The sequence below is a fragment of the Acromyrmex echinatior genome, chromosome 11, assembly GCF_024713525.1.
Source record: "Acromyrmex echinatior isolate Ae372 chromosome 11, ASM2471352v2, whole genome shotgun sequence".
Lineage (NCBI taxonomy): Eukaryota > Metazoa > Arthropoda > Insecta > Hymenoptera > Formicidae > Acromyrmex > Acromyrmex echinatior.
Genome location: NC_141862.1, coordinates 5,821,160 through 5,837,746, shown reverse-complemented (window position 1 = coordinate 5,837,746; position 16,587 = coordinate 5,821,160). Strand labels below are relative to the sequence as shown.

Here is a 16,587-nt window from a genome sequence, read left to right as displayed (position 1 = left end):
AATTTATATATAGATTAAAGGAAAGAGAGATTATCTCTTTGTTTGAGATAATATTGAGAATAATATGTTTTCCATACATCTAATATTTCTATAATGAGTTTTCATATTCTGGGACACTTACGTCATATGCGTAATTATCGCGTCGAGTCAAATTAATATTAACGAGAATATAATGAGAACTTCGGAAAATTATCGATCGTAGGTTGCGGAATTTAGCGCAACGAGATGCGACAGTAATGAAATGTTTCGTAACATCGTAGTTCTCCAAGAAGATGTCATCATTTTCACGACGATGTTTATTCATGATCACGATTAGCTACTTACTACGCCGTGCCAGCTAGAGTCCGTTCTCCGCCCACCTCGTAAATTTTCATGCTCCATTGTATTCTCCATTTCAATGTGTCTTTGCATCATCTTTTTGCACTGCTTAAAAAGCAACTTCTTGAAATGCCGTTTGTTTAATCCTATAAAAAATATGAAATCGCCGTGGGGTATTTTAAAATTTATTTATTGGCTTTAAAATGAATTACAGGATCATTAAAAATAATTGGCAGTTATTCTATGGCATTCTACAGTATGGGATTAATCCACACTAATATCCCGAAATAAATTACACGCAGAGAGATCTTTAATTCAATCGTGTCTTGATCGACGATCGCTATTGATCAGCTCGACCATATCGACCTGCCTGACCTGGCAATGACCCTAACCAGACTTCCATGTTCGCTGTACATTATCACTGCTACCTAGACTATCTTCTTATAGAGCCCCGAAACCGCAAGCGTCCGAAGGTCTACAGCTCAGATATTGGTATATTAAATAAATCGAGGAATAAGCATATTATGCTGCATATAAACCGGAAAGCGACAACAAACTATCCAAGGCGAGCAGTCGTTGCAGGCAGCGCCAATTTGCTCCCTCGAGTTATCTTAATAGGATTTCAATAACCTGATATGGTATCTTTCCATGCTACCAAGCGTTTGGAGAAAACATATACATATACAGTGAGAGCAAAAAGTATTTGTACAAGAAAATTTTTTATAAAAAAAGTCTTATTTGTAAAAAATTCTTTTATTTGTAAAAAATAAACATTAGCAATTTTATATAATGAATATGTTCTCCACGCTAGCTATATTTGTTTATATTTTAGAAACATTAAATAAAAAGTTTTTTAATATTGCAATACTGATATACTGATATACTTTTACTATCGATTTTTCGGGGCATTTCATATTAGGAGCACAATTTTTTGACTTCCGATTTGCTTACTTTTTATATTCCTTTAATTAAAAAAAAAAGGATAAACAAACGAACTTCGCATGTATTCCTGATTTTAGAAGCTAAATTTCTTGACTGTACGAATATTTTTTGAGCATTCGAACAATAGAATTTGTAATTTTCATTTATTTTTCAGATGATATATTTTCTATAATTAATATACATTTTTTGGTATATATAATTTTAAAAAATATATAGTCTATTTTTCAACAAAAGATTAATAGAACTTTAAAAAAAAAGCAATAATCTCTATAGAAAAATTGATACGAATCAGACACGGATCTCGGTGAATAAAAAGTCTTTTCTTATTTTTGGAAATTCTCAGAAATTGTTTAAGATCTGAATGCGCCACTGCAGAATGACATTCTGTATAATCTCTATCCACCTCAAGATCTTTTAGACAAAGGGAATCTGATAAACATTGTGTTGCAACTTGACTCGATAAGTGCTGATTATAAATTACAGTTTCGAATATAACGGAAACGTTAATAATTACACTATGCATACTAATCGTAGATCATCAGAATGATTTAATAATTCTCGCCATAGCAGAGGCAATTAATTAATGTTCTCTTTAGAGGCGCTCATATTCAAGGGTGAGGTTCAAGCTCTCGCTTTAAGTGGTATTAACACTCGATCCAATTTCTCGGTTTAACGAGCGCAATCTGGTCGAAGGGAAGACGACGTGGACGTGCGTAGTAAACGCACCGATGATACCAAGGCAACCGCCCACGAGCGGATAACTCGTTAGTGATAAATGCGATTTGACCCATTAGCACAATCACGGCTACGTGCGCTACGTCCTCCTCCTGCTTCGTCTTCTTTTCTTCTCATGTCTTCTAACATAACGCGGATAACGGAACTTATGAACGCAGACCGGAAAAGAGCGCCACGCTTTGGAATGCCGACGCGTGCCACATCACTCGACATGTCCCTCGACGTGTCCATATACGAGGGTCTTCGGGGTTCACTCTTGCCTACAATGATTCTTCTGTCACGCCAGAATGAGCTGGAATTCTCAGATCCTCGTATGGAATAGAATCGAAGATGGGCACGGACTTCTTGCTATGTCCGCGGCACGCGCGCGGTGTCCATAAAGTTGTGGGATATATACGGAATGTCCTGCAAGCAAGGCCGTATAATTTAATTTTCCTGAATCCAGTTGGTCGATTTCACGTATCGCAATAAATATAAAATGTAATTAAAATAAAAAAAATGTATTTATATGTCTTGAGCGATATGTAGGTTGAAAAAAGAATCTCATAATAGCTTATCAAATGTTTAAGTGAAATAACTCCAATTAAATGTTCAATTAATGTAACCAAAAATAATTTTATTTTTCTGTAAATATTTAATAGATATTACCAAACATAATAACTAACCATTTAGTAATACTTAGTAAATATTTAAAAAAATAAAATTATTTTTGGTTATATTAACTATTAACCGAACATTTGATTGAAATTATTTCACACATAATTTTGGTATTATTACCAGACTTTTTTTTTGTATATATGCAAGAAGATTTGATACACATTTCTTGGACTTGACTTAAAATTCTTAGTGAGAAGTTTCTTGTGAAGTGAGAAAAATCCTTTCTCTATTTTTTCCATGATTAACGACGATCCGAATCTTAAATTTGACTGCAAGATCCTGAACTGTCTATAGTCATGTAAAAATACAACTCATGAAATATTCAGGTTGTTCGAATTTCTCTAACAAATGGACCAGCTGATCCGAAAGGATTAAATGCTTCTCATCCACCAGTCATGTCGGCCCAGTTCGTCGAACCGAGTCGCGACGAACGGCGCACAATGGCTCTAACGAGCCGCCGTAAGGCCTGCTAGTGCCGGTCCTTTCCATCTCTTTTTCTCTTCCCCCCTCGACAAAGGGATTCGGGATGCGGCCGTACGAGGAGAGAAAGGTTAACGCACCCTGCAGGAATACGGTACCCCAAAATGGAACGCCGCGTAGGACAACGCTTCTGTGAACGCTCACGTGCTCCTGTCGCGTGATTGTCCAAAACCACATCAGCGAGCTCGCAAATACGCGGCCACGTGAATGATCACGTTAAATTTCTAAGAAAGAATATGCATAATATCTATTTTTCATACTCTTTGCGTAATACTTTGTGTAGTTTTGCACGCTGAATAGATATTTGCGCTTGTGACACCGGATGATAATGTACAGCCGGATGCTGTTAAAAGTTTGCTCGACGTGCATGATGAGGATTTGAAAGATTCATATTGTTCTTTTATTGTGTTGTATTATAGCGCAAATAATCGCGTCTAAATAAAAAAAAGTATTGTTCACCTTCATCAAATTTTGTTGGATTGTAGATCTGCGATAGTTTCGCCGAATTGCTGTCTATATGTTCCAATTATTCAGATTGCAAAAATTGTACAAAGTAGTAAAAATATAGTAATCAAATTTAATTTCCTAAGAATTGCAATCAAAATGAGAGTAATAATAATATCAAATATTATTCCAGATATTATATCAAGCGTTTTTAATTGAATCATTCATTAAAAAAAATAAGTCAATTTAACTAATTAAATACACTAATTAAAAATTAAGTATATTAGTTTATTTCCATTGAATTTATTACTCACGCTTATTATATTTAAGAAATCTATAACTTAGATTTAATTTACACATACACGTTACACATTATTCATTACTTTTGAGTTATACATTTTTATATTTCATTAACGCGTTAATTTTTAATCACAGACCTCTTACATTTTATTAAGGCGTAAATTAAATTTTAGAATACTATGTTCATTAAATTTAATGCACACGTTCATTATATTTAATATTAACTTAATTCTTGTAACTTAATTTTTTTAGTTATATCATTCACTTCTCTCACTGTCTCTCTCTCTCTCTCTCTCTGTCTCTCTCTCTCTCTGTCTCTCTCTCTCTCTCTCTCTCTCTCTCTCTCTCTCTCTCTCTCTCTCTCTCTCTTTCATATAGTTACTGCATGATCATAAGTTTTCGTTACACGTTTAAAGTTCATTAAGAAATTTCTAACAGAGTGTATGTTGTACGAAAAAATTCATTTACTTCAGAAACAGCGTAAATCAATATTTATTTTTTATTATATTTTTTATTATAATATTTTCAAAATTAATTTTTCTTTTGATATGTTCTATTCATTTAATATATGAAATAATAAGACATTTTTTCACATATTTTTAGTAGCTATTTTTAGCACTGTTTTAGCTTTTAATTATTAATTTTAATTATTTTTAGTACACTGCAGCTGCAAAATGAACCTGAAACGTTTTTTAGTTCTCTAAAAGTTAGATTTTTTTTACTTATAAGATTTCTGAAATGACGGATACACAATCGTACTTAGATTTTTATTTAAATTATTAAGAAATAGAAATCAACCGAATTAATGTAACAACATAATATAGTAGAGAGCATCTTAAGGATCGGTCAAAGTTAGAAGTTTCGAATAATATAGTATTCTAAGTTCATGAATTTAATTAATCTCAAATGTGATTATGCGCCGAAACGTTTAGACATTAAGACACAATTCAATTTGAGATGCTAATAATAAGGTTCAAATGGCTGAGGTAATATTTTTCGCAATAAAAGTTGCTTATTTGAAATAAGGGAGGATTATATTATATATATATATACTTGCGATTGTCCGAATGTTTCGGCTCGCGATTATTATCCTTAAGGCGCTCTCTACTATATTATCAAATTATAAATTTTAAAAAATATCTGTTTGCTTGTTTTTGCTTTGATTTATTTTTCTATTGTGCAGCGGCTTGAATTTATTTTTCGCGCTTAGGGAGCCAGCAGGTCGTCGTATCAAATAAGGTTGCTCACCCTGGACAATCTTCACAGATCTGAAGCAAGGGTCCAGCCTTTACGGAGATTTCGCTTAGAATTTTCGGCTCGATCCGAATCCTTATCTTAATCGACGGATCTAAGGCATTACAGGACCGTGAACATCGACAAGCGAAAAAAACGAGCAAGTTGCGAGAAGAACGACGACAGGCAACGGCCGAAAGCGAGGGCTTCTCTCTCTCTCTCTCTCTCTCTCTCTCTCTCTCTCTCTCTCGCTCGTCGCAAATTAAGCATGCAACCGACAAAGATAGCTATAAGGATCATCGGGAAAGGATTCCGACAGGCGGGTGCTCATCATACATCTTGCTCCTCGACAGCTCATCTAAGAAAAATTAAAAAAACTGTGATTGCCCGAGACCGATTACTAATTAATGTCAATCAATTTCCAACTAATTATTCTACGTTGCGAGCGTGCTCCTAATTAGATATCTGCGTATGTAACGTCTAATGACCGCGTCAAATATTTATACAATCATGTAATTATTCCCGTGTCAAATATAATTCGCTCCGCATTGCCATGCAGGAGATCGTAAGGCCTACTTCGCTGCCTTCGCGCTTCAAGGAAGGACAACGCAGCAACCCAAGTTTGTGCATCACGTTCGGGTCACTGGTGTACGAGCAGACCGTTATGAGTCGGTATGAGCCACGGGGGAGGCATTATGCATAGCTACGAGCGTAATCCTGACTTCCAAGAAACGATAGCTCATTGATCCCGGCCTAGAGCCTCCCTCCTGTCTCCAACGACACAGGTCACGTCTGCATAACGGTCCTCCAGCAAAGGACACGTGCCTTTAAACTGCGCGCACAAGCTAATCAACCTGACGCTGGCGCAGGAACCGCTATTGTGATCAGGTGATTCCTTCCGTGCACGATTGACGACTTGTCTTACGGTAAATCCTCCCGGTAGGGCTTCGCGATCGAAATGAGACACGAATAAGGACAATCGGAGTACAGTTTATCGGTACGTTAGAGCATTTAACGCTTGCTCGCTCTGATCTCTGTGAGATAGGTTCAATGTAGCAAGATTTATGATTATTCTCAAGTTTTATTTACACTCTACAAAATATATATGTAAACGTCATGCGGTTTATATAATTCTTACTGTCGTGATATTAATGTATTAACATTAATATGGTGAGAATTATATATATTAAAATCCGTCTAATGACAAGTCTTCTCATCTTTATTAAAAGACTCATTCAACTTGAGAGATGTTGTCTCGTGCATCTATACTTTAAAAAATGTGAGTGTAAATTTAACACCAGCTTGATGACAAGTATATAAACTACATGATGTTCACACTCATAGTTTTTAAAATGTAGACAGTACCTCGCAAGGACGAGTCTTTGGACAAGTCCTTTAACGAAGATTTATTATTACAAGACGGTACATTAGCGTTTATCGGTATCTTTAGTACGACGCGAAATACGTTCTCGGAAAAACCTCGTACTCCTTGACACGTGTGAATGCGTGTCTCAATCCGCGGGTTTATCCGTCGCGTCATCGTTTAACATAGTCGGTCAAGGAATACGCTCATCGCAACGGCTCGTTCATCGTATAATTTATGAATACCGTGGCAACATAACGTAATCTTAATAGTCCATTACCTCCGTGAATCATCAAATATACAGATTTATTAACGCGAACGTTTGCAAGATTGTATGGGGGAATCTTAATTAGGCGATCAAGCTCACACGCGTAATCGTTCGCTGAAGCGAACTTTCTCTGTTCCACGCTGTGAATCTCGGTTTCAGCGGTCATTAAAATTTTGCACGACTGACGCGCTACTAACCGGGAAGCCATCGTTCTAATGAGAGTCAGCCTCGATATATACGATCGCGTATCAAAGGCAACGGTACTTGCCGCTTTTCCCATCGTACGTACATACATACGTACATGCCGAATGGACTTCTGACGGTGACTACTACTAGGAATGATGCATAACGTGTCACGATATAATGGACCCTCTGTGCATCTCTATCCGCACAGCGCAAAACGATCCATTACAGTCGATCGAGACGGTAACGCATCAGAAAGCGCAAATAAAACAAGTGGAGGCGACTTAGGTCGAATTTTACTAAGTTCGATCGACACTGAAAAAAAAATGGTTGCAAGTACTGTAATTCAACTATAATTTATGGGATCAGGCATTTTTGGGATCAATTATAATATAAAGAGTATAACCGAAAAAAGATGATTTTCTTCGCTCGTTTTTTGGACCCTCAATTTTTGGACTGAATTGTGTACCAAATGATACCCTACAATAAGATATTACAAAGAAGTTTCAGGTTGAGGTGATAATTGTTATCATAATTGAAGGAGGGAAGGGATCACGTATTACGTCTGTGTGAAAATCCATTTTTTTACATTTAAAACAAATTGATTTACAAAATCCAGAATAAGTGTAATGTTCAATTGATCTTATCTTTATCGGCTGAATCAATTGCAATCTTGCCTTCATCGGCCTGTTTCGTGAGATTTAAAATTAGTGGTTGTACAGATCGAGGGTTGATTATCTATGATTCAATCATTGGTTGATATGTATCTCGATTTTTTAACGTTAAAATTAACCCTTAAGCACTTCATTACGGGACCAACATTGATGTATATCCAATCCAATTTGGTTGCTGATAACTTCCATAAAAATGAACATATAATATTGTGAAAATTTTTTATAAATCAAATTATTAAACATTAAAAAACATAACAGTAGCAAAAAGTTACGCTTAAAAAGTTATAAGCAACGGAAAAAGAAATATTAGAAAAGCATTGGAAAAAAGGTATTAAATGAAAAGACATTAAATGTTAAATAAAGAGGCTCTCTTTCTCTCTCTCTCTCTCTCTCTCTTGGGTATAGCAATTGGATAAATTATATTCACAATCAGAAGCACACACAAAATAAAGTAAAGGCAGGTCGATTCAACTTTTACTTTGCATATATTCTGCATGTTTTCTAGGTGACAACTTTTTGCATGAGCTCAGTGACTACAGAGATGGAGGGTTAATTATTTATTATTGAATCATATTGGTACGCATTTCGATATTTTCAAAATTAAAATTAATAGTGATTTAGACACCTGCTGAGCAAATTATTGCCAGCAGAATTATTAATGTTACAAATCCGCATATGATTGCTTGCAAATTGAACTACGGAATGTGAAATCTTCTAACGGCATGCGCATGTCAAACTCGCAAAATTGCTTGATTCTGTAAATATCTACAAATTACGTTCCCGCAATTTAACATTGATTTGCACGAGAATGGAAGAAAAGGAAAAGACGGAGCATGAGAATCTATCGAGAGTCCTCATAAAACGGAGCATGAGAATCTATCGAGAGTCCTCATAAAACGGAGCTTGCGATCGCGTATGATATACAATTCCGCGCGGAGTCATCAAGTTACAGTTACTTGCTGCCTGCCGAAGCAGGCGTTGCCAATTGATACCACACGATTATGTTGGCAATCGCACCGACAACCTGGAGACCTGGTGAATTGCGGCGGTTTACCGATACACAATGCACATTTCTTGCCGGATTCCAACGTAAACCGGTGAGTCGCGAGTAAGCGAGTATCCATTGTAAGGAGAGAGGAGTGAAGGAAAAAATGTTTATATTACATGTACACGATGAACTTCAAAAAGAAATAAATTACGACCATCGTATAATTGAAAATCACAAGTAACCCAAAGAGGAAGTTACTGCGATGTATAACATATTGTATTATAATATTATATCATTACTTCATTTAATTCAAACATATAAAATCAATCGAATTCAATGAACCCGAAAACTCTTCATAAATTTAAATCTTTATGAAATTTATACTTTTTAATATTGGCATTATTATAGCGTCATGTAAATCACTATAGTGATTCTGAAACAGTGTTATATTTTGAAGCAAGAAATACAGTGAATAAATCTTAGTTAACAAAGAATTGTAAAATTTGAAAAATAGACCTATTCGTTTTCATTGATATATAATGAGCGCAATTATAACAAATTCGATTGGACGCACTCGGTGCGCTATATTTCTTACACAATTCGTCGTACACAAATTGACATAAAGATATGTATTTAATATAAATATAAAAACATTAAATCATGAAATTTTCAATACATTTTACTGTGTTGTTAAGTGAAATATTTTATAATTCAAAATATTTGCGTTACACAGTATACACGGATTAAATCAGTATAACAACTTTAATATGTATCAATACGTCAAATTTGCTATATCAAATTAATTATATCGTGTCGGTATTGCTATGATATATTCGTTTATCCAGTCCATTGCATAAACAATAACTTTATTCTCCGTGCTGTTCGCACTATCGCGTTCGAGGGTATATAATACGTCAGTTCGCGTTCCGGCGTCAATGCGTGAGAAAGGGATTCCTCTATCGGGATTTGCCATTTGTGATTGCGGTCTGTAGCTCTATGATTTGTATCGTTATCACGCGTCGATCGCGAGCGATATCTAGTTATTTAAGAAGTAGAGCGGAGGCGCAGAAACGCGCTATCGTATAAATGCTGATTGCGGTTATCCGAGGAATAACAACGTACTATATTTACGATAGGATTATTTCTATTGCTGCAAATTTACAGTTGTAATGACTCGATCGTGTCACGTATATTTCCTCGATTAATTTCCTCTTTTCTATTTTTTTGCACATCATTTGTCGAGTATGATGTAGGAAGATAAGAACTTTATTATCTAGAATTCATTAGCAATTTCCTTATGTACGTATATAGAGATATTAATTGAATCTTAATATGCGCTTAAATCTTAGATATATATATATATACGTTTTATTAGCAAATGACATATAAGATGAAATATATACTTTTTGCACAAGAAAATTCGCCTCGACTCACTGCAAAAGATGTACAATAATTATCCTCATTCATAATTCATTTTCCCGTGTAAAAATAATACACTATACTCTTCTCTCTCTCTCTCTCTCTCTCTCTCTCTCTCTCTCTCTCTCTCTCTCTCTCTCTCTCTGTAGATAAAAATAGATTTACACATTCAAATGTGTAGTATATGTTATTTTTACACGAAAAACTATAAAATTTATATACATATATGAATGCATTAATATATTACACTTGGATTTGCAGCCCTCGCTCGCATTCACGAGCCAGCGATATCATTACCCGAGACAATTCACTGTCTGATTTCCTCTTCTCGGGTCGAGAGGATCCCTGATACGAGGTTTGGTACCGCGACGCCTCGGCGATCGATCTTACTATACCGGATGAAAGACATCGACGGTACGGCGAATGAGTGCCCGATACTTTGTTCTCGGTTCCCGATACGTCCTGCCCGATCCTACACACGTTGCCTTTTCTCGTCTCTATCTCTCTCTTTCTCTCTCTTTCTCTCACTGTCTCGTATTCTCGCGTCCGCACCGGCGGCTGCTGCATCCGGAGCGACCAGGGAACCGAACGAACAGCGGGTTCGACGACCCGAACGGCGAGGTCCGACGCGACGAGCACGCTCGTTCGCCGCACGATACGACGCGTTATTCGAATACGGAGCTCAGCTTCTTGGGCGAGGCTCGTCGCAAAACGTTGCCCGTCCAATACCGTCGTTGTCCATCTTGCCATGGGATTCCGCGATTCGTTAACATTCCTCCGAATCCGGATCCTTTCGTCGACGCGAGACATATGGGCCGGTCGACTGCACGTGGCCACATCTCTGCTTGTTTCGTCCTGCGGCAGACAGGACGTTACCCCGTAGACTGCAGGTGGTCGTTCGTTCGACCTCAACAGACGAGTTCGACGTTATCTGAATGTGTAGAAATCGTAGCGAACTCCTCAACTCGAATGTATAGAAATAGAGAAAATTTCTCTTGTGTAAGATGCGATACTTTCTTCGCTTTTATATGAATTATTTAATATTTTATGAACCACTCAGAAAGAACGAATTTTGTAAAGCATCTAGAAATTTAGCTAGATACAAATCTAAAAATATTTTGTTATACCATCGAAATTATTATGTAGGAAGTTCAAGAATAATGAGCAATGCTACAAAAAGTTTTGACATTCTAACAACCAATTTATTGTGCGTTCTACACAATTATTTTGGTAATTTAACAAATTATCTATACAGCACAAAAACTTGCTGCAGCAACGTTGCTATATTGCATTACTGCAATATAACTGGAACGTTACAACGTTACAACGAACATTACAACGTTATAACAACGTTGTTGGAATGATGTATGCTGTATGGATATTTTCGGCTCTATTTAACTAAATACTTAGATACTTTAGCAAAATCATTTTTTTCGTGGAAAGAAAACTCTCTAAACATCCACACACATCATATTATAAAAAAATAATTTTAAATATTATTAATTATATTAATTGTATTTAGATTATTATATAGTATTTATATTGTTATGTTAATTGTATTAATTTAAAGTCAGTCCAATTATAAGCTCGAAATAAGCCAGGATTGACAATGTTACCTCATAAAAATATATAGATAGAAATAGATACTATCATATCACGTAATATATATTGCAGTTTTTATAATTTTTATACTGAAATAAATTTATTTTTTGTATTACTTTTAATAAGATATCTTTAAATAATACGTTTAATATAATTTTCTTTTACTGTGCATGATGGATCGTTTGTATGTGGGTTAATTTTCATAATTTTTGCAAATATACAAAAATTATAAAGATTCTTACATATATTTTAACATCTTTAAAAAATATTTATGAAGTTGTATATTTAAAAAGAAAGGAAGGATAGAAAAATTATTTAGCTAAGTGCAGTATTTCGAAGAAAAGAAACAATACACGAATAACTCATTATAAATAATCTAAGGGTAAAATTATGTTATAATAAAAAAATAATATTGTTTTAATCTGCATTATATACATATATTTAATTTGTGAGATGTAACACAGAAAAAGTTTTATTTTAAGAAATTAAATATACTGTAAAGATTATATCTGAGTTAGTCTATACGTGTAAACTATGAATACAATGAAAAAAAGGCGTCGTGATTTAGACAGCCAATCAGACTGTTAATGTTTCATTTCTATTTTCTAGGTTTATAGTTACGATTAAATTTTTACGTAGTTAGAAATAAAGTAACGATGAAAGTAAGTGAAATCGTTACTGTTACTCCAAAAATGTAATTGCGTTACCATGAACGTTACTCAGAAGAAAATGTAAAATGTGCCGTTACCCATTTATTACCGAAAAAAGTAACTTATAACGATAATGACGTTACAAATAATGTGTTACTTGCCAACTTTGGCCAGGACTTTGTTAATTTATTTTAAATATTATATCAATATTATAGAAAGTAACTCTGAAACTAGTATAGCATTGCATTTTGTTTCTATTCTTTCTCTCTCTCTCTCTCTCTCTCTCTCTCTCTCTCTCTCTCTCTAAATCTAAATCTATTCCATTTATCATAAAATAATATAATATACAATATATATCTCATGATTCAATCATCAAATTTATACACTTTAGAAAAAAATATTATTAATTATACAGCATCCATCGTTATTCTTTAACAGGTGAAATTTAAACGGATAATAAACTTATGTAAATGATCTTTGCAAAGGCCATGTACCCTTTATTTACTACCAAGGATTACTCGACTCAACTGAAACCCGCTGCTATTTTCAGCATCTCTGCACCTGTTTTTAGCAACACGGTTCTGTTGGATGTTATCGTACGTGCAACCCGTACTAAATTTTCTGTCGCAGAAAAAAGATCGCATAAATTCACAGCGAAAGAGACCATCGTGACGATGAGAATATAAATACCATCGTTAGGCGAGACTCTGCGGTCATTTAAGCGGTTGAAATTGACGTGACTCACGCGCTCGGCGCATTCAGCTTGCGAAAACCCATTCTATTTGCTTAACTTACTGCGACTGAGTCTCAGCTCGATACGCGTGTCCACCCTAATCCAATTCGAGATCGTTCGATATCTCTTGGAATCCCGGGCACTTCATGACGCGACGCGACGTCGCAACTCGAGATCGTCGCGCGCGCGCGGAATATGTGCTCCGATATAGTCCTCGTAGGGGCCGGATAAAATGAAAGAAAGGAAGATAAACGAGAGACGAACGTTCGAGAAAGGAAAACGAGTGCGCAAAACGATCGCGCGATCGGTACTCGCGTCACCTCGTTCCGACGATCATGAGAAGTTCTTGCCATTCGACTCACCTTCTCGTCGCAGAAATCATCGATTCGATCCGATCCGGCGGCGATCTAACGACCGCGCGGGTAAGCCTAAACTGTTTGCGTTCGATTAACGTGAGAGCGAGCGCATTCTCTCCCCCGTTCTCGTTCGTGGATCACGGTAAACTGGTTCCGCCGAGGGTCGTAAGAGCACGAAAAGGGCGGCCTGAGGCCCGTATTCTATTACGTTCCGGGCTCGCGCAGGAGTGAGAGAGGCTTCGCGATGCTCGCATTAATGTGGAAAAAAAAAAGACGATCCAGATTCACTTACTGCGGAGATATAATTTAGCAACGATTGGAGGCGCTCGGAGGCCGGCCACGCTCGGATTACTTTGCTCTCACCGTTTTTTCCTCTCGTAATTAAACGTGATTATAGAGGGTGTTCTGCAAGCGGAGAGAGAGAAAGAGAGAAAGGTATTTCTTTGTGCCGTACGATACGATGGCGTGGAGGATAGTGCGAAGAAATAGAGATTGCTATTTATAGCATTCGGATCGTACGTTATAGAAATTAATAGAGATATAAATTAGTATAAGAAAATTAATCTCTTCCAACGAATCCCGTACAAATCCCTTTTCTTTCTTTTAATTCTCTACGAAATCGCGATTTAATCGAATCAACTGTATTAGTAACCGCGAACTTTGGCACTCGCCTACATTGCCCTTCAATAATATCGACTAATGAAACGGTGATATTTCCTTGCAAGATTATATAATTCACGCATTGAAACTCTATATGATCATGTAACCTTTCTCGAGTATTGGATCGTACAAATTTCTATCCATTACAAGACATTACGAGGAATTGCGGCGGGCGTCGCGTTTCGACGCATGTAATGACTATGTCGATCCTGGGACGTGCGAGTAAAAACGACATCAACGACGCTTTAAGCATATATTTACGCATTAAGTTACTCAGCAGAGGGGGAGGGGGAGAGACAGGGTGGGAGAGGGAGAAAGGGGGAGGAGAGAGAGAGAGAGAGTGAGAGAGAAGAGTGGAGAAGTCTCGCCGCGGGTGCGTGCGTGTTGTACCTGCCCGTCTCGCTTGCGGTGCGTGCACGCACGGCCCGTGCGGGAGAGTAAAAGCAGCGGTTAAAGTAATTGTGGTGAACGCGCGTGGTCGTGAAGCCTCGGTTTCATGGAGTTGTCGCGTCCATCGAATAAACCCGGTAATTGGTGTGTTGTAAACGCGCCAATAGAGGAAAAAGAGAGGGAGTCCCCCACGAGAACGAGTGCCTTTCTCGTTGGAAGTGCACCATTGATAATGCGTTCAATGTGGGTGCACCCGATCCTTTCGTTGCAGAGGCATTTATTCTGTGAAAAAATAACAATGTTAGTGAAAAACCTAAAAATGTTGCTATATACAGATCTGACAATAATTTTTAAAGACTTCGATGGTCTTAAAGGCTCAGGACGTTCGCATGGAATACTAAAAATCGACTCCCGGCTAAGATAATAATTTTCGCAATACACCTAAGTAAATATTGTTATTCTTAAAGTTTTTATTTTATATGATTGTCTGAGATATTTGATTTCTACTTAGATAGTAAGTGTAGTTCTTACTTAATAAAGTCCAATAGATTTTTTTTGTTTACATTCTCTGTTATCGTATATTGTTTTTAAAAAATAAACGGATAGTAGACTAACCATAGCATGGAACTCAGTAGTAGTATGACTCATTTAGTGACGACTCTTATAATACTTACTCAAAATTTATTCCTTTTTTCAAAGATTTTCCTCAATGGTATGTTATAAATTCAGTTCCCTCATGTCCAATTTCGAAAACTATGCTTGATGTGTTTTTGCACGAAATGAAATTTTTGCAAAAAGAAGTATTGTTTGCCCTGCGAAGCGAATGTTTGTGTTTAAAATATATTTTTTATAAAAGTTTATTAATATGTAGCCAAAGATAGCTTAAAATACATTAATCTTTATTTTAATAATCTTAGTCGAATTATTCCACTCCCGGAGTAGTTGAATCAGATGGAATGCATTAGAAAAATGCATTTTTTTCATATTAGTTATCAGTTTTCCCTTATTATTAAAATATTATTAGACAGTCAAATGTATGTAGTAACTGATAGAATTCATTTTTTCGATAAGTCTCTTAATTTTGTCTGTAATTAAAGTAAATTCGAAACTGAAAAATGAGTCTATTAGACCCGATCTTCCTTATATAAATTTACATCGAATTACTTAAGCACCAAAAAGATCCAGCTTCGACTATTATAGGCTCTATTATCTATTAAAAATAATTTTATTGGACTATTAAAATAATTATGTTGGAATAAATGATAAGCAATGCAAAAAATTTTAATATTCTAGCAACTAGTTTAAATTTCTAACAAAGTTATTTTGATGGTCCAATAAAATTACTTTTAGATCTGTATTTAAATAAAATTTTAAATCTTTCAATTAAATCATTCTTCTCATGTGTGAATTAACAGATAAGGAAAGAGTAAAGTTTAATACGAAGTGAATGCAGACGATTGGCACAGAGATGTAAATATCGAATCAAATTCATATAGAAAAGAAAACGCTTTTTGCTTTTACTGGAAATTACTGGAAATCCAATAGAAAATAATAGCAACAAAACTCATTTCCTCAACTACCAATTGCAGAATAATCTTGTTTAGAAGTCTTACAAATTTACATATTGAGTAGAATAGAATGAAATTAACATCTCAGTTTGTTACAAGAAATGCAAAAGGTTGATACAGAGACGTAAGTATCCGAATCAAATTTCCAAGCAGAAAAGAGGACGTTTTACCTTACCTGAAGATATAATAAGTGAGAAATCTCTCTAACGAAACTTGTTTCTGATCCCCAACTGCCAAGAAGTTGTAGAATAATATTGTTCAGGAGCATTCACCAGTCTTATAAATTTACATATCAAGTAGAATAGAACGAAATTAGTTTTCCTTGCATCTAATTTACGTTTCGGAATAAGTTCAAGCATTGGGAAGCGACATTTGCCTCTGTCTTATTGTCTCGCGGCCGGGAACGGCTATTAAGAGGAAGATAAGATAGGCAAAAGTCGCTCTCCCTCAAATACAAGCGCGCATTGACACTAAACGACCGCAATGTTAATGTTTAAAGTATGTTTCCTCTCTCCGCGTGCCTAATGGCTGCCGCTTCTAAACTGGAGGATCTTTCGTACTCCGGCGAATCGTATGTGCTCGTTCCGTTCGTAAAACAGGGTATCGATTTATTGGAGATACGTA

The 16,587-nt window shown here is 35.9% G+C and overlaps 1 protein-coding gene and 1 long non-coding RNA gene across 3 annotated transcripts in view; one reads left to right on the top strand and one right to left on the bottom strand.

Annotated features, from left to right (window-relative positions):
* The window catches only part of LOC105142974 (uncharacterized), a 170,344-nt gene that overhangs the window by 101,729 nt on the left and 52,028 nt on the right, over positions 1-16,587 (top strand). The window lies entirely within an intron of this gene.
* LOC147908088 (uncharacterized) lies at positions 493-15,651 on the bottom strand. Its single transcript, XR_015546625.1, has 2 exons — positions 15,070-15,651; positions 493-14,677 (listed from the first exon to the last, which is right to left on the bottom strand). It is a non-coding gene; the product is annotated as an uncharacterized LOC147908088 (long non-coding RNA).